This window comes from Chiloscyllium plagiosum, chromosome 23 (genome assembly GCF_004010195.1).
Source record: "Chiloscyllium plagiosum isolate BGI_BamShark_2017 chromosome 23, ASM401019v2, whole genome shotgun sequence".
NCBI classification, from domain to species: domain Eukaryota; kingdom Metazoa; phylum Chordata; class Chondrichthyes; order Orectolobiformes; family Hemiscylliidae; genus Chiloscyllium; species Chiloscyllium plagiosum.
In genome coordinates this window covers 36,078,476-36,095,625 of record NC_057732.1, presented here as the reverse complement: position 1 = coordinate 36,095,625, position 17,150 = coordinate 36,078,476, and the positions used below count along the sequence as shown (strand labels likewise).

The 17,150-nt window shown below is 43.7% G+C and overlaps 1 protein-coding gene across 2 annotated transcripts in view; it reads right to left on the bottom strand.

The window, feature by feature from the left end:
• The window catches only part of shank3a (SH3 and multiple ankyrin repeat domains 3a), a 1,030,755-nt gene that overhangs the window by 683,415 nt on the left and 330,190 nt on the right, over positions 1-17,150 (bottom strand). The gene's annotated exons all lie outside the window — the stretch shown is intronic.

The window sequence follows — 17,150 nt, the reverse complement described above, 5'->3', positions numbered from 1 at the left end:
GTTAAATTTTCCAACAGAGTTAAATCATTCTAAGTTCTTCCTTATTTTGCTATATTTTAGTGATAGGGTGTGAATAAACTTTGTTTTGCAGAATGTCAAGTAGTTTAACCAGTCGAAATGCATTTGCCTTTAAAATAAGCAAAGGTTAGGGCCTAGGCTATCTTCTGAAATTTTGTTAAGCGGGTCTGGTCTGGTCCATAACAATATCTTGGAGTGGGAAATGCAATAACCAAAAATGGCACCATGCATACCTGAAGCAGAAGGAAATCTAACTGAGCCAAACAGATCAGATCCCCCAGCACCACACTGCATAATACAAGCTCCATTACATTGCATGGCATTCATCTCAGCAGCATCCAAATTTATTTAAATTTCCTTAATAAAGCATGTTAAAAATCACACAACACCAGGTTATCGACCAACAGGTTTATTTGCAAGTAGAAGCTTTCAGAGCGTTGTGCCTTTGTCAAATGGCAGGGAGTTACCTGACAAAGGAGCAGCACTCTGAAAACCTGTGCTTCCAAATAAATCTGTTGGATGACAACCTGGTGTTGTGTGATTTTTAACTTTATCCACCCAAGTCCAACACCAGCACCTCCTCATCATTAATAAACCATGACAGATGATTAAGCTGAAATGCTACTTCTGCACAGATGTAGCCAGATCCAAGTATTTCCAGCAATCTCTGTTTTTAGAGTCATAGAGACGTATAGCACAGAAACAGACCCTTCAGTCCAACTCTTCCATGCCAACCAGATATCCCAACCCAATCTAGTTCCACCTGCCAGCACTCAGCCCATATCCCTCCAAACCCTTCCTATTCACATACCCATCCAAATGCCTCTTAAATGTTGCAATTGTACCAGCCTCTACCACCTCCTTTAGCAAGTCATTCCATATGCGTACCACCCTCTGCATGAGAAAGTTGCCCCTTAGGCCTCTTTTATATGTTTCCCCTCTCACCCTAAGCCTATGCCCTCTAGTTCTCACTCCAGGGAAAATACTTTGTCTATTTATCTTATTCATGCCCTTCATGATTTTATTAACCTCTACGAGGTCACCCCTCAGCCTCCGATGCTCCAGGGAAAACAGCCCCAGCCTATTCAAACTCTCCCTATAGCTCAAATCCTCCAACCCTGGCAACATCTTTGTAAATCTTTTCTGAACCCTTTCAAGTTTCACAACATTCTTGCAATAGGAAGGAGACCAGAATTGCACGTAATATTCCAAAAGTGGCCTAACTCCGAGGTTTCTTTGTTCAGCAACACTCCCTAGGACCTTACAGTTAAGTGTGTAAATCCTGCTAAGATTTGCTTTCCCAAAATGCAGCGCCTCGCATTTATCTGAATTAATTATTTCAGATTTCCAGCATGTGTGACTATTTGGTTTTGTACTCACTTCTCTTACCTGTCAGGTTAACTGCTCTCTTTTCTGTTTGCTCAATATGCTACTAAATGACAATGAAAGCCAATTTCTGAGTTCACATTGTATGCATACATATAATTTCTTTTTTTTTTAAATTTGCATTTATAGAATGCTACAGTCAATGTGGTCTTTAAGCACCGTTATGTAGACAATTGCAGTAATTTAGTAGAACACAGCGAAGTCCGACAAACAATGAATGAGATAAATGACCAGTTAATAGGATTCTGATTGTATAGGTTGAGACAGAAGTATTTGCCAAGGCACCAGGTGAACACTATATGGCATCACTTACTTCTACCTGTGCAGCCAAAAAGGACCTTCAGTTAAAATCTCATCCAAAAGATATAGTTTTAATTGTGTATCATGATGATGTGGTAGCTTAAAACATGTGCACATTCATCAGTTAAAATTTCTGCTTGCATCTTAGAATGGGGTTTGACCCATGTGGTAGAATCTTCACTTTTTGGGTTAAAGTGTTTTGTTAAGTGAGATTCACAGCACCAGGTTCACTATGGCTCCCAATGATTTTACTCACAGCCTTCCTCTCTTCAACTCAGTTCCAATGCATTCAAGCTCGACAGCACAGGTCGTGCAGTGGGAGAGTCATAGAGATGTACAGCATGGAAACAGACCCCTCGGTCCAACCCGTCCATGCCGACCAGATATCTCAACCCAATCTAGTCCCAGCTGCCTGTACCCAAGCCCATATCCCTCCAAACCCTTCCTATTCATATACCCATCCAAATGCCTCTTAAATGTTGCAATTGTATCAGCCTCCACCACTTCCTCTGGCAGCTCATTCCATACACATACCACCCTCTGTGTGAAAAAGTTGCCCCTTAGGTCCCATTTACTTCTTTCCCCTCTCACCCTAAACCTATGCCCTCTAGTTCTGGACTCCCCAAACCCATGGAAAAGACTTTGCCTATTTATCCTATCCATGCCCCTCATAATTTTGAAAACCTCTATAAGCCTCCGACAGCCTCCGACACTCCGCTCATCACTAGCGGGTCAGCTCAGCGTTAACAGCACTGGTACCATGTTTAAAACACACCCAGACACCATTTCGAACACTCCAAACCAGGAACTGCCTTTCACACTGAGGTGCGTAACCATCAACACTAAGAACATAGCCCAGAAAGGGAAGTCTCACCCACAGCGACCTAGAGGTGCTGGTAGTTGAGGTGCTGGAGGAAGTGGCTATGGCTTCCCCCTCTAGACCACCACCTGAAACTGCCCATTTGGAGTGAGGTAACCACCTGGGTCAGTGCTGAGTCCCGGGTAAAATGTAATGTGTAGTGGGTCCAGGAAAAATGTGAACACTCTTCTGCGCTCTGCAACAGTAATTGCCACCATCTTCTCTCTGTTGCCTCACACTGACAGAGCCACAAATCACTAACTCTGCCTCTCAGCAAGGCTCAGTGTCAACAACTCTCACTACTGCACACATCACATCAAGAAACAGCTCCCATTCATCGCAACCTCCAAAACTATGAACTTTTCCTGCGCCCTGCACTTCCTACTCATTCACCAAGGATCTCTGCTCACTTTTCCTGCTCCTGCATCATCACTAACAGCACTTCCATACAATTCCATTATACCCAACACCACCGTGTGTCTCAGAGCAAAATAAACTGTCTGACTAATAGGCAGAAAGGATGAAAAGAGGGCAGCAGACCTAAGGTTTCTCAGGCAGTAGGAGGGAAAATCCTTGAGCTGGATGGAGAAGAACACAACTGCTCACGTGGGGACTGGGAGACCTCAAGGGCAAGCCAATCCTGTTGGCCTGATTATGCTAAACCAGACTGCTCTCCCATTACAACCAATGCTAACACACTCCTCCCTGTACAAACTTTTACCTCTCTTACACAGCTAATTCCTTCCCTTCTCTTACGTAGGCAATAGTGTCATCCAAACAGTCCAACCCCAGCAGCCGTCAGCTCCATCTCTGAGAAGGAATCAGTGAGAACTCAGGGATGCGTCGGCACAGCTGTCTCCTACATCCTCCAGCAGCTCAGTGGGCTTCACCTTGGAGGGCTCTCTCTCTAGATTCTGGAACACAATCTGGTGAGCACATCACTGGGATGCCTCCCCAACTGGAGAACGAAGAAATGTCCCAAGACACAGGGGACTGGGAGAAATCAAGAACTTGCTCACCCTCAGGCAGGTGACCATCCCACGGTCTCAGCCACTACACTTTGTGATAAAGGAGAGATGCAGGCAGGTTTATCATTGATTGTTAGTAAACCGAATCAAAAGGTGGAGGAGTCCATTGATGTTATCAGTACAATGCTGGTTCTAGAGTGGATACAGTTTCCAGGAGGAGATTGCCACCCTCCATGTAGAGTTAGATCCAGCTCACTCAGGATCTCGGTGTACAGACCTGCACTTAACTCTATCCATAGGTGCTCAAGATCAATGGCATGAGAGGACAAGGGACTTTGACCTCACTCCAGGACACCCACCTTTCAATCCATCCAGCCGTACAGAAAGCCATTCCCAGGATGCCAAGAGATGTCCTCTCAGGATACTCAAAGATACTTGTCCTCTTCGCCTTCCTCCCTGCCTATGATGCCAAAGCCTGCAGCAGTCAGTTGAGGAGGGTGAGCCGACATCTCAGCACTGCACTCTCAGAAGGGAACTCTCAGAACGCCTGGGTGCTCTAGATCCAGACTTCCCATGGGGAAATCTCCCAAATATTCCAGGCCAGCAGGGCTAACGACAGAACAGATTCCCTCCACCCCCACTGCAGATGCTGGGACTGCACTCAAATAGTCAGAGGTAAAGGAAGATGAAATGTACTGTCTGATATAACATAAAATGTTACTGATCCTAGAGCTGGGATTTACTGATGACTGCATCAAGGGATTTCACCTTGAGGAGGGTAACACTGAGGCTAAACACAATGTACAAGGATTCTACTGGAGCTTGACATCTTCCACACCTCATTCATAAAGTGGGTGTAAGGTATACAATCAGTGATAATTCACACATTTCTACAGGAAAAGATTCATTTGGTGTGTTAGCTTCTCAGGGATGCACATTGCCATTCAAGGCGACAATGCACAGTCAATACATCCATTCTCCCTCTCAGCATATCGGTCTGCTGAGTAAAGTTCTACAAAATGCAGCCATCACACGTTCAACAGGATGCTGAAGCATTCCAGCTCAGCTTAGCAGTCTAAGCACACTCTGAAACAGTGAAGACTCACTGATGTGTGCAAGATCAAAAGGAGATGCCTCTTAACCTGCTGTCGATCATGAAAAACTTCACCGTTTGACAGTAAAATATTATAAGGTGACTGAAACTTGAAGAGTTGCCTAACATTAGCGCAAGGTGAAGTTAGTGCACTGTTTCAATGACTGCTGCATTTCCCCCTAGTTAAACATTTATTCAGCAACAGAAAGGTAAAGGACTGTAAAAGATAACAAGGTTAACATGTTGGAATCATAAAATCAATACAGTGTGGAAAGAGGCCATTCGGCCTATGGAGTCTGCACTAACCCTCCAAACAGCATCCCACCCAGACCAATCCCCATCATTGTAACCCTACATTTCCCATGGCTAACCCACTAGCTTGCACATTCCTGGATACTATGGGCATTTTAGCGCAGCCAATCCACCTAACCTGCACATGTTTGGCCTCTGGGAGGAAATTAGAGCACCCAGAGGATATCCATGCAGACATGGGCAGAATGTGCACACGTCACACAGACAATCGTCTGAGGGTGGAATCAAACCTGAATCCCGGGTGCTTTGGGCAACAATGCAAACCACTGAGCCCATATGTTCTTCATCCTAAACCAGGACTGCTTGCCAGGTAATCAACAGTATGTTAAACGATTAAAGGAAGTTCCAAACCTAGCTTATTCATCCTGGAAGTGATTTTCAATGATTTTCTGGTTTCTGAAGCTCAAAGATACGTTTCTCTGTCATGGTCTGTTGGATATCCCTCCTGGTCAATGTCCTGATCCCGATCTTTAGAAGGTTGCTGTCCATCCCCTGTTTCCTCTGGTCCGGACCACGCTCACTTTGTCAGCTCTAGTTGTGAAGGGCACAGCATGCCATAATGATGTGGCACACCCTTTCTGGCTGTACTGCAAAGCCTTCTCGAGTGGTCCAGACATTGAAACACCATCTTAAATGGCCAATGACCTATTCCACAAGCGTGGAAGGATGGGTCACATTATGTCCTTGCTTTTTAGTCGGAGAGTTTCATTAAGGTGTTGTCAGCCAGGTTTGGAGGGATTATCTCTCAGCAACATTGCAATACCCAAACACCTTGGAATGAAGGCAGAGAGCTGTGCATTGTCTGGTATGTTTGTGTCATTGCATCCCAGGACATCTCGTGCAGATTTCCAGAATTTGGCGATCAATGTTCACATTTAACTTAAACACACAAGGCAGTGGAAGCTTTCTGCACTGACAGACTCCAAAGACTGGTGCTCTCAAAGTAACATGATAGCATCATGCAACTGGTGTGGGGTGGGGCAGCAATACTAGGAAATGACTGGGACGTTTGATTCGAGATGAAGGATATGAACAGTGCTGTCTGGAAAGAATAGCATCAGTTAGATCCCCAGTGCATTTGAGGGTCCAGGATTGGGAGATGCCTTATATATTCCCAGTTTCTCCTGGAAAATTGGCATTAAAAAAATTGAGGACAGCTGTAACCTGGATGGCCACTGGGATGGGATTGCCACCCAGCCCTGCAGAGCACAAATCTTGCTCCAACAGCTGACATAATGTTGATATTGTTGGCTCAAGTGATCCTGAGTCTGCACTTACACTGTTTTGACAAGACCTGTGGAGACAGCAAGGCCTATAAACGTGGGCTTGCATCATTCTCCACCAAGTAAGCTCAAAGCGAGTGAGCTGTAAGAAACATAGGATGGAAGTATGTCACCTATCATGACGTGTGTGTTTTTGTCTGTGCACAAAGTGGCGTAACACCTACATGTTGTAGGTCTCATTGAGTTCCAAAGAACTGGCATGATGATGTGCTGAGGATGGTGGTTTGGCAATGCTGACAAAGTTTGGAGGCAGATGGTGTCCAAAGAATATGCAATGATGTTCTGGTGAAGACAGAGCTAGATGAAGGCCAGGGCAAGGATCAGAGATCTGCAGCTGCCAGTTACTGGCTCTGACTTTCACGTGGAGACATCGCACTGGCCAGTTTCTTGGGGAAGGAGAGAAGTAGAAGGAGGTGAGTTGGTCTATGAGAAAATGCAAATGCACATGAAAATATGGTAGTTGGCACTTTATGGCATGATTCTGAAGTTGTCATTTGAAGTTTTAAAGAGAAACATTGAAAACAACATATTCTTCACATTAAGATTCCAATTCTTTCACTTGCACCCTATTAACACACCACTGTCCATATAGCTCCAGAAAGGATAACATTTCACCCATTGTCTTCATGGGGCAGCAAGGTGGCTCAGTGGCTAGCACTACTGCCTCAGAGCCAGGAACCTGGGTTCGATTCCAGCCTTGGGCAACTGTCTGTGTGGAGTTTGCACATTCTCCCCATGTCTGCATGGGTTTTCTCTGGGTGCTCCAGTTTCCTCTCACAATCCAAAGATGTACAGATCAGGTGAACTGGCCATTCTAAATTACTCATAGTGTTAGGTGCATTAGTCAGAGGGAAATGGGTCTGGGTGAGTTACTCTTTGGAGGGTCGGTGTGGACTTGTTGGGCCGAAGGGCCTGTTTCCATACTGTAGGGGATCTAATCTAAAACCCAAATACAGCAGTTTTCAACGAAGTCCCTTCTTTCTTTGATCCTGTTTTGCTGATTTTTCTGACTTATTCCTTTTATGCACAATGAGCTTCTTGATCCTTTCTAGCCTCTATAATGATATTATATTCTTTTCAAGCGTGATGACGAAAATTATTCACAGTATTCACACACAATCATCCCAATACATTTCTTCGATTCAAAATTCACAATCAATATGAAGTGTATTTATTGGAGGTGACAAGGGTCTTGCTCACCAAATGAACAGCCAGCGAGAGCCCCACATGGCCTCGTTTACAAAAGACTGACTAAATGAAAAGCCTTTCAATCACTCATTTGGGCTTTCCCTTGGATCAAAGATCACTGGGGTGTAGGTCCCACTCATCAGGAGTTACCAGTCAGAGTCCAGCAGCTCCACTGAACAGCAACCTGAGGCCTAACACCATCACTAGATCCCAGCTGAGTGATGGAAGAATGATCTGGTTTATGGAGCATGAGACGCAGAGGACGTGAGGAGAGGGCTATCAGCAAGGGTAGCTTTCAAGAGATCCTCCTTCCCAACACCACATCCCTCTCTCAGATACTGAGGGGAACTGATCACACTGCCTCACAAATAACCCTACGTGCTCTCTGCACGGTAATCTCATTGACTTGTGGGCAAATACTGGGCAGTAAGATGATGCTTTCAGTGGCATTAGTTAACTTGTTTCCATCATGGAAAGATATCCCACGAGGGGGCCAGCATTGAGGTCACTCAGTTGCTTCACAACTTTGGTGAAAATGAGGACTGCAGATGCTGGAAATTGGAGTCAAGATTAGAGTGGTGCTGGAAAAGCACAGCAGGTCAGGCAGCATCTGTGGAACAGGAAAATTGTTGCCCGAAACATCGATTTTCCTGCTCTTTCACAACCTTACCATGCTGTGGTTCAAGAAGAATGCTATTACTACCAGCTTAGCTGGAATGATTTGGACCGGTTTTAACATCTCCATAATTAATTAGAGAAAGTCTAAGCTTTGTTGATTTTTCCCTATTAGGAGCCGAGCATCGTTTTCTCTCTTTAATTGCCTCAACACATTGTCCACTACGTTTAAGTATTCCAAATCACTTTCTATGTCTCTTTCTGTGCTCTTTTAAAGAATATCTGTTCACAGGATGTGGGTGTCACTGAGCATTCATTGCTTATCTCAATAATCTGACTGAGTGGTTTCATTTCAATTTTTTTCAAAACTAATTTCAAATTCCCAACCTGCCACAGTGGGATATGAACTCACATTAGTTGCATAGACACCAGATTACTGCGTACCCAATTTTATCTTTAAACTAATAGCAGTTCCATGTAAGTTATAATAAAATTATGAAAAAGGCAGATACGATGAAGTGGGATTGAACCGTTGTTCTGTGCCAATATTAAGGCAAGAGGAGTGGACTGACAAATCAAACACACTGAGTGGGAAACAGAACCATGCCTAATAACAATTTACATAATAGGATTATATCTGACAAGGTGTAGGAGTTAATATGGAGTGACCTCAAGGCCCCAACTACAAACAATCAGAAACACATTAATTGTTATTCTGAGATTGCTGTGGTCTGCACTGATATGGTACCTAAGAGTCTTTATGCTTTTGACCTTTGTTCTTGATTTGAAATCAATTCCACAGAAAGGATTAATCCCTCTGTTCACATCGAATTAAATTCCACATTGAACGAGCAACGTCCCTCTAAATTGAATATAGCATGCTGTACTTTGCATGCTGTACTATCAAAGTTGTTTGCCCTGTTAGAGTCACAGACCTATAGAGCTGTACAGCACAGAAACAGACACTTCGGTCCAACTTGTCCATGCCAAACAGATATCCTAACCTAATCTAGTCCCATTTGTTAGCGTTTGGCCTACATCTCTATACCCAATGAGATGCCTTGGGTACCAGCCTCCACCACATCCTCTGGCAGCTCATTCCATACATGCACCACCCTCTGCGTGAGTTGCCCCTTAGGTTCTTTCTCACCTTAAACCTATGCCCTCTAGTTTTGGACTCCCCTCCCTTAGGCAAAAGACCTTGGCTATTCACCCAATCCATGCCCCTCATGATTTTATAAACTTCTATATGGTCACCCCCTCAGCGTCCAATGCTCCAAGGAAAATATTTCCTGTTTTAATGAAGGCACAGTTTGACAGGAAGTCTAGAACAGTGTTGGCCATTCTTCATTTCTGAGCCGATGGTATAAATGTTTGAAAGCTAATCAGCCACAGAGTGCATCACTGCAAACCAAGCTGTCCTTAGCTGGACTTTCCCTTAACAATTTTAATGATAGGAAGGAAGTCTCAGATTTTCTTTAATGTGCAAATGGCAAAGCACCAATTTTGTGACTGTGTCAATTATTTGGATGGTTCCCTGATTGGATATGAGTGCCAGAAGTGAATGTCAGCTGTGGACAGTAGAATTGGCTTTGCTTTGCTCTATCAAAGAGCTGGCGCTGCCTCTGAAGAGCCTCCTTCAATGTTGTCAGTTCCTATGGTTACCAGATGCATATTTGATTCTCACCATTCAAACTCCCTAACAGCCCAGAAGTTCAAGGTACTTTTCAAGACATTTAAATCATATGGAGGAGAGTGCCAAATGAAAGGAGAAGGGTCAACTTGTACTTACAACATGATGGAACTCATTATCAGGGTGATTGAAGAGTGTAAGTGATCTTTGTTTTTCTATCCCTTGCACAAAATAGTTTGGAGCATTTCCCAGAGATACCTTCTCACCATCAGATAGGATTTCAGTAAGATAGCACCCTCCTTGTGTGTGCTAATTTCAGAGGTGCAGTATGCCAGCCAATGCTCAGTTGTTGGCCCTTTTGCCTCTGAGTCAGAAAGTTGCAGGTTCAAGTCCACTCTGATCCACATGGGGCTGGGGAGAGCTGGGGAGGGCTGGGGAGGGCTGGGGTAGGCTGGGGTGGAGTGCCAGAACCACGACACTCCAATGTGTCTCACCCTTCAAGCAATTGATCTGCCTTCTGTCACATCAAGAAACTGGAACAGATGGGAAAATTCCTTCTAAATTTAACTCCAATGAAGTTCCTAATGATCCTGCCTGCCTCACGAGGCCAGGCAGCTTTCCCACACATTTCAATTTCCTCCCCTAGATGGTCCTTGCCAGGAATGGCTCCCTGAGGCTGGTACAACAGCCAGCATTGTATTCCCATAACCTTCCTCGGCACCCTACTTCAGCTTCTGTTCCTGACTTCAGCTAGCCCAAAAACTCAGCTTATTGTCGTTATGAGGAACAGTGCAAGACTCGATCGGATAAATGTAGCGAGAGAGAATTTTTCAAGTGACTTAGCATCTTTAGAATGAATTACATCACCAGTAGCAGACACCGACGAAAAGTAAGAAAGAAAAAACAGTGGTTCTGATAGTTATTTTCCAATGCTGTCCGGCTGCAGAGATGGTGTTGAAGGACTGTTGAAGTTGGACTGTCTAAAAAGAGGGGAAGGGATATTATAAACCAGTCACCCCAACCTCCAAGGTGAGACAAACATTGGAAAACAATCTGAAGGGCAATATAAATAGTCAGGTAGAAAGCATAGATTAATCAATAACTGTCAACATGGATTTGTCAACAGGAAGTTACACTAAAGTGAACGGATTAACTCCTCCATGTTGTTTCCTCAATAAATTCAATAAGGGCAGCCCAGTTGATGTAGTCCACATGGATCTTTAGCAACGTCTTGGCTGGTTGACATGGCAGACCATTCAAAACGACGATGTATATCACCCAAGAGAAAGAGGCAAATTGGGTACAAAATTGACTTTTCGGTAAGAAGCAAAGTTTAATGGTCGAAGGGCATTTTTGTAACTGGAAAGCAATTTCTGGCAGAAATGTACTGGGTCCCTTGTTATTTTTGTTGAATATGTAAATGATATCGACTTAAATGTAGATTAAAAGGAATACAAAAATTGGTAATGTGTTAACAGTGAGGAAGCAAACTGGCAGGGACCAGTGGACTAGTCAGGTGGGCAGATCGGCAAATGGAGAAAACCCATAGAAATCTGAAATGAAATGTTTGGGAGCAGCAAACTCGACAAGGGAACGGACAATACATGGTAGATACCATTGAAGGAACAGATAGGTTTTCAATGTTTCTAACCAAAGATCAACACACTCCAAAGCTGTAAAATACTGAGAGAAATTAACAAATAGAGTTAGCTGGATTGTGAGCTTTAAGCGAAATCATCAAAACTTAACATGACTGAAGAACGACAATCCAAAGACCGATAACAGCAGCTCAGAGGACCACTCACAGATAGTTTCTGACCCAGAGTAATATCTCTGTAAACTGAAGGACACACCGAAAAATGAGTGGGTAAGACCGAGGAATATTGGGGATATAAAGTATGTGACTACTAAGCAATAAATGACTGGTGTTGTGGGCCATGGTGAGAAAGTAGGAAGAGGGGCTGGGGTGAAAACTACCTTGGACCTTATGTATTTTTCCTTTTTACTTAAATTGCACTTTGCAGTGAGGGTTTTGAATAATTGTACAAATATCCAGAATAATGTGTCTAATTTAATAATTTTTAATAAAGGCCTGGGTACCAAAAGTGAAGTGCTGAAATAGTTATTATCTCATCTCTGTAGAAGATTAAGACAAGAGTTAAAGGAGGGTTTTAATTGCACACCTTGCTGGTTTGGCTTTGTCATGTGCTGTTTCCTGCTGAGATAAGTGACATCTCATGATACAATATTTAATAAATGCACTGCCACAAAGTAATTGAGACAGAGTTAATAATTGTTGGTGCAGAGATAATACGGACACTTCCCATTGAAACTAACTAAAACCCAATACCCATCATTCCATGCTGACTGTTAGGACAGCAGAGAGAACACTTTTTCTTTAACAGGGGGTAAGCAAAGGCAGCAGGCTCAACAGTTTGTTCAGTTTTGAGATATGGGGGTATCCTGCTGCCATCGAGAGGAGGAGAGACAGGCAGAACCAGGCCTGCGATTCCAACATTCATTTCTGCTATGTGGCATTTTTAAAGGCACAGGATAAGTATACAGGCTATGAACCCACATTCAGCAATACCGCTGCTAGCCACATTTTATTACAGGATGGTGAATTCAGATCCCCGTAATTTCCACTGAATCAGGCCAGCTTCTGAAGACCTTTGAGGTTGACATGATTTATGCCAGCTCAGAGGTGCCATAAACCATAGAAAGCCTTTCCAGAATCTGAAACCTTTAGACCAGAATGCTTAAAAACTGTTGCGAATGTCATGTGTCATTAAGATTAATTCAGCATGCTAAGTGCATTTCTAACATGCTCTGGATATGGGTTTGCTCGCTGATCTGGAAGGTTCATTTTCAGACGTTTCGTCGCCATACTAGGTATATCTTCAGTGAGCCTCCGGACGAAGCACTGCTGATGCTTCCCGCTTTGTATTTGTACGTTTAGGTTTCTTTGGGTTGGTGATGTCATTTCCTGTGATAATGTCATTTTTTATGGTGATATAATTTCCTGTGGTGATGTCATTTCCTGGTCTTTTTCTCAGGGTGTGCTAAATGGGGTCCAAGTCAATGTGTTGTTGATAGAGTTCTAGTTGGAATGTTCTATCAACAAACACATTGACTTGGACCCCATTTACCACCCCCTGAGAAAAAGAACAGGAAATGACATCACCACAGAAAATGATATCACCAACTCAAAGAACACAAACATACAAATAGAAAGCAGGAAGCATCAGTAGTGCTTCATCCGGAGGCTCACTGAAGATGTTACCGCGTACGGTGACGAAATGTCTGAAAATGAACCTTCCAGCTTAGCAAACAAACCTACATCCAGAACCTCAACCTGATCTACAAATCCTCTCAAAACTCGCTAACATACTAATTGATGATTGGACTTTGTTCAGAAAAGGCACAGCACCATTAAATTGGCCAGCATTGTGAAAACAAGAAAGGCTTCAGAAGCATTAATTTATCAGATGGAAAACATGCTCTTCAGTATTGAACACATCAGAGATTCAGATTCCACTGCAACCTATGTTTTCATCCTTTCATTGACTTTAAACTCAGCTATCTGTTTAGCCTTTGAAGCAGTGCAACAGTCAGCTCCATTCTTTAATTGACAGGTCAAGTACCTGTTCATTCTGTGAAGCACTGTATCAGAAGGCTATGAATTCCACTATTTCAGAGGCTTTAACATATCTAGCTCTGAATGTTTTATTGACACACTTTTTTAGATTAGATTAGTTTAGATTAGATTAGATTAGATTTAGATTAGATTAGATTACTTTACAGTGTGGAAACAGGCCCTTCGGCCCAACAAGTCCACACCGACCCGCCGAAGCGTAACCCACCCATACCCCTACATTTACCCCTTACCTAACACTACGGGCAATTTAGCATGGCCAATTCACCTGACCTGCACATCTTTGGACTGTGGGAGGAAACCGGAGCACCCGGAGGAAACCCACGCAGACACGGGGAGAACGTGCAAACTCCACACAGTCAGTCGCCTGAGTCGGGAATTGAACCCGGGTCTCTGGCGCTGCGAGGCAGCAGTGCTAACCACTGTGCCACCGTGCCGCCCATGCAACAAAATACATTTTGAATCCGAAGATGAGTGCCAAACGTCAGTAATGGATTACACTGTGTTACTGTAGCTACCAAGACAACTGGGGAACCCTTTATTTATATGCAGTTTTGTATCCACAGAATAGAACTTAAGTCCTTGTCAGGTGGACTTTGAATGGCTGTTTGTTTATTTTGACAGCTTTGTGACCATCTCAAAGACTTCCCAATGTTATTATTGGACTCATGAATTTGTGTGCAGCAGATACAAGATGAGTTGACAAGGGAGTATGGAGCTACCATGTGGATATCAGGTACAGAGGGTATGGAAGGCTCAAAGGAATGGGCGTAGTGGGAGGAGATAGGAAATAAAGAATGTATTGTGTGAGCCAGAGTATCTAATACTCAGGTACAGAACTTTGCCAATATCCCAACAATTAGAGGTGGGCTTTCTAAATTGCTCACCATGACATGTGCCCACTCAGCTCTCACTTCAGCAGATGGCCTCCTCAACCCCCTGCTCACCCACAATGAAAAGTCTGGGTTGACTCAATCAGGCAAGAGCTGGGATCACATTATCAGACATGACTTTTCACAATCTGGGACCTGGGCTTAAAACCAGTGTTGATAAAAAAGAAAAGTGGATCCTCTTTTTGGTGGAGTCCAGGTCGGATAATATCCTTGGAATGCTGGGCAGGGAGAGCAAAGGAGTGTAAAGCAAAGTGTGATTTTGGAATGGGGAAGAAGGAAGGTCAAATGGTTGAGCACTTGAAGGAGGAATAGGTGTTGCAGGATAGGGGTTAAGATGATGACAGGACGGAGAAAGTGTGAATTCTTAGGTGGAAACCTGGATTGAATATTAAAAACATCAAGGGAATAGAGCTTATTATCTGTAGCTGAATGAAATTATTTGTAACCCTACCTTTGTGTGTGACTAGCCTATTACATGAGTTTCTGATCATGCACTTGTGCCATTGCTAAGAATGTTTCTTACTACAGCACGTACAGGCCTGACAGCCATCATCACCACCTCAGCTCATCTGCAAACCTGTTCAACTTCCCAGCTTCTAGTCTACTGAAATCTGAGCTCATCTGAAACTTTGCTTCCAATGTCCTGACCCACACCAAGTTCCTTTCACCCAACACCTATGGCCCTCTGGCACTATGGCAACTTCACGTTTTTAAAATTACCTTCTGGCTTGCAAAATCCGAATTTTAAAATCAGGAACAAAAACAGGAATTGCTGGAAAAGCTCAGCAGGTCTGGGAGCATCTGTGGAGATAAATGAGAATTGACATTTTGGGATGAGTGACCCTTCTCAGTTCTGACCCTTCTGAGGAAGGGTCACTTGACCCCAAATGCTAACTCTGATTTCTCTCCACAGATGCTGCCAGACCTGCTGAGCCTTTCCAGCAATTTCTGTTTCTGTTTCTGATTTTCAGCATCCATAGTTCTTTTGGCTTTTATTCAGAATTTTAAAATTTTTATTCCAATTCTTAATCCCTCCATAACCTTGTCCTTTAATTTTTCTGTAATCTCTGTAATCTCTGCAGCCCTCCACAATACCCATATTCCTCCCACTCCATCTTTTTGAGCACTTTAGCGTATCCCTGATGTTAATTGCTCCTCCACTGGCAGCCTCCAGCTGCTAAGGTCCTAAGCTCTCGAATGATCTCCCTGAACATCTCAGCCTTTTCACTGCTCTTGCTTCCTTTTAAGACACACCCAGAAATGTGTCTGAGTGGGTGCTGCATTCTGTTTGCTAATGATACCTTAAATATCCTGGGGAGGACCTGATCTTGGTGTATCAGGTTATAATGGGCACGATCAAGATGGATAGAAAGTGGTTGTTCCCTTTAGTCAGAGTCAAGACCAAGGGGGCACACTTAGAAAGTGAAAGGCAGAAAGTTTACAGGGGATTTGAGGAAAACATTTGTTTCACCCAGTGTGCAGTATGAATTTGGAAGGCACTGTCTGGGAGGGTAACCTCACAACCTTTAAAAAATACTTGGCTGAGCACTTGATGTGTCATAACATTCAAGGCTATGGGCCTAGAACAGGAAAATCAGGCTAGCATAAGTAGCAGTATATTTTAGCAGAGTGTGATCCCAGCTCTTGCCTGATTGAGTCTACCCAGACTCTTTTCATAGGACACCTGGTTGGCACGGACAAGTTAGACAGAAGGGTTTGTTTCTGTGATTCTATAGTAGATCTAAGGCTTGGAAAACCCAAAATAAGCATTTAGAATAAATTACACTTTCTCCATACTGTAAGTACTATCTACTCTCATTCCATAAGCATCTCAAAGACTCCTATATTGTGAAAAAAGTGGGGTCCTAATTAACAGAGAGCAGCATGTGTACAGGTTTCGGTCATTTGCAAGTATTCTTGGTCAGCCTATGTTCAAGTGCTTTCAGTTCTGAAGATCATGGGTTTAAATCCCGCTCCGAAGACTTGTGAACACTATCTGCCATGACTTTCTGCTGCTTTTTGTATCAAATGTTAAGCTAAGGCTTTGTCATCCTTTTTAAAGATAGATATATCAATGCCCCTGGTACTAATGGAAAGACAGCAGGGGAGTTGCGCCTGATGTTCTTATCAATATTTCTCTTACATCTAACTGCACTAAAACACATTATCTACTCCTCTATGACATTGATATCTGTTTGCTGTGCATAAAATTGTGTTCGATTCCAGCCTCGGGCAACTGTCTGTGTGGAGTTTGCACATTCTCTCTGTGTCTGCGTGGGTTTCCTCCATGTGCTCCGGTTGCCTCCCACAGTCCAAAGATGTGCAGGTCAGGTGAATCGGCCATGCTAAATTGCCTGTAGTGTTAGGTACATTAGTTAGAGGGAAATGGGTCTGGGTGGGTTACTCTTCGGAGGGTCAGTGTGGACTTGTTGGGCCGAAGGGCCTGTTTCCACACTGTAGGGAATCTAATAAAAAGCTCGTCCTTTTTCCTAAAAGCTGTTCCTTTTCTCAAGTGTACTGTGTCCTTGATGTTTTTCAGCGGGGTCATAAATAGCTCCTGGCTCTGATTAGACTAGTTTGGTGCAGAGATGAAATGGCATTTTGAGAAGCCTTTTGTTCATATGTAAACAGATGAGACTTCAAGCCAAAGTGGTCACGTTTTAGAAGTAGCTGAAAATGTGTTGCTGGAAAAGCGCAGCAGGTCAGGCAGCATCCAGGGAACAGGAGAATCGACGTTTCGGGCATAAACCCTTCTTCAGGAATGAGGAAAGTTTGTCCAGCAGGCTAAGATAAAAGGTAGGGAGGAGGGACCTGGGGGTGGGGCGTCGGAAATGCGATAGGTGGAAAGAGGTCAAGGTGAGGGTGATAGGTCAGACTGGGGTGGGGTCGGAGAAGTCAGGAAGAAGATTGCAGGTTAGGAAGGCGGTGCTGAGTTCGATGGATTTGA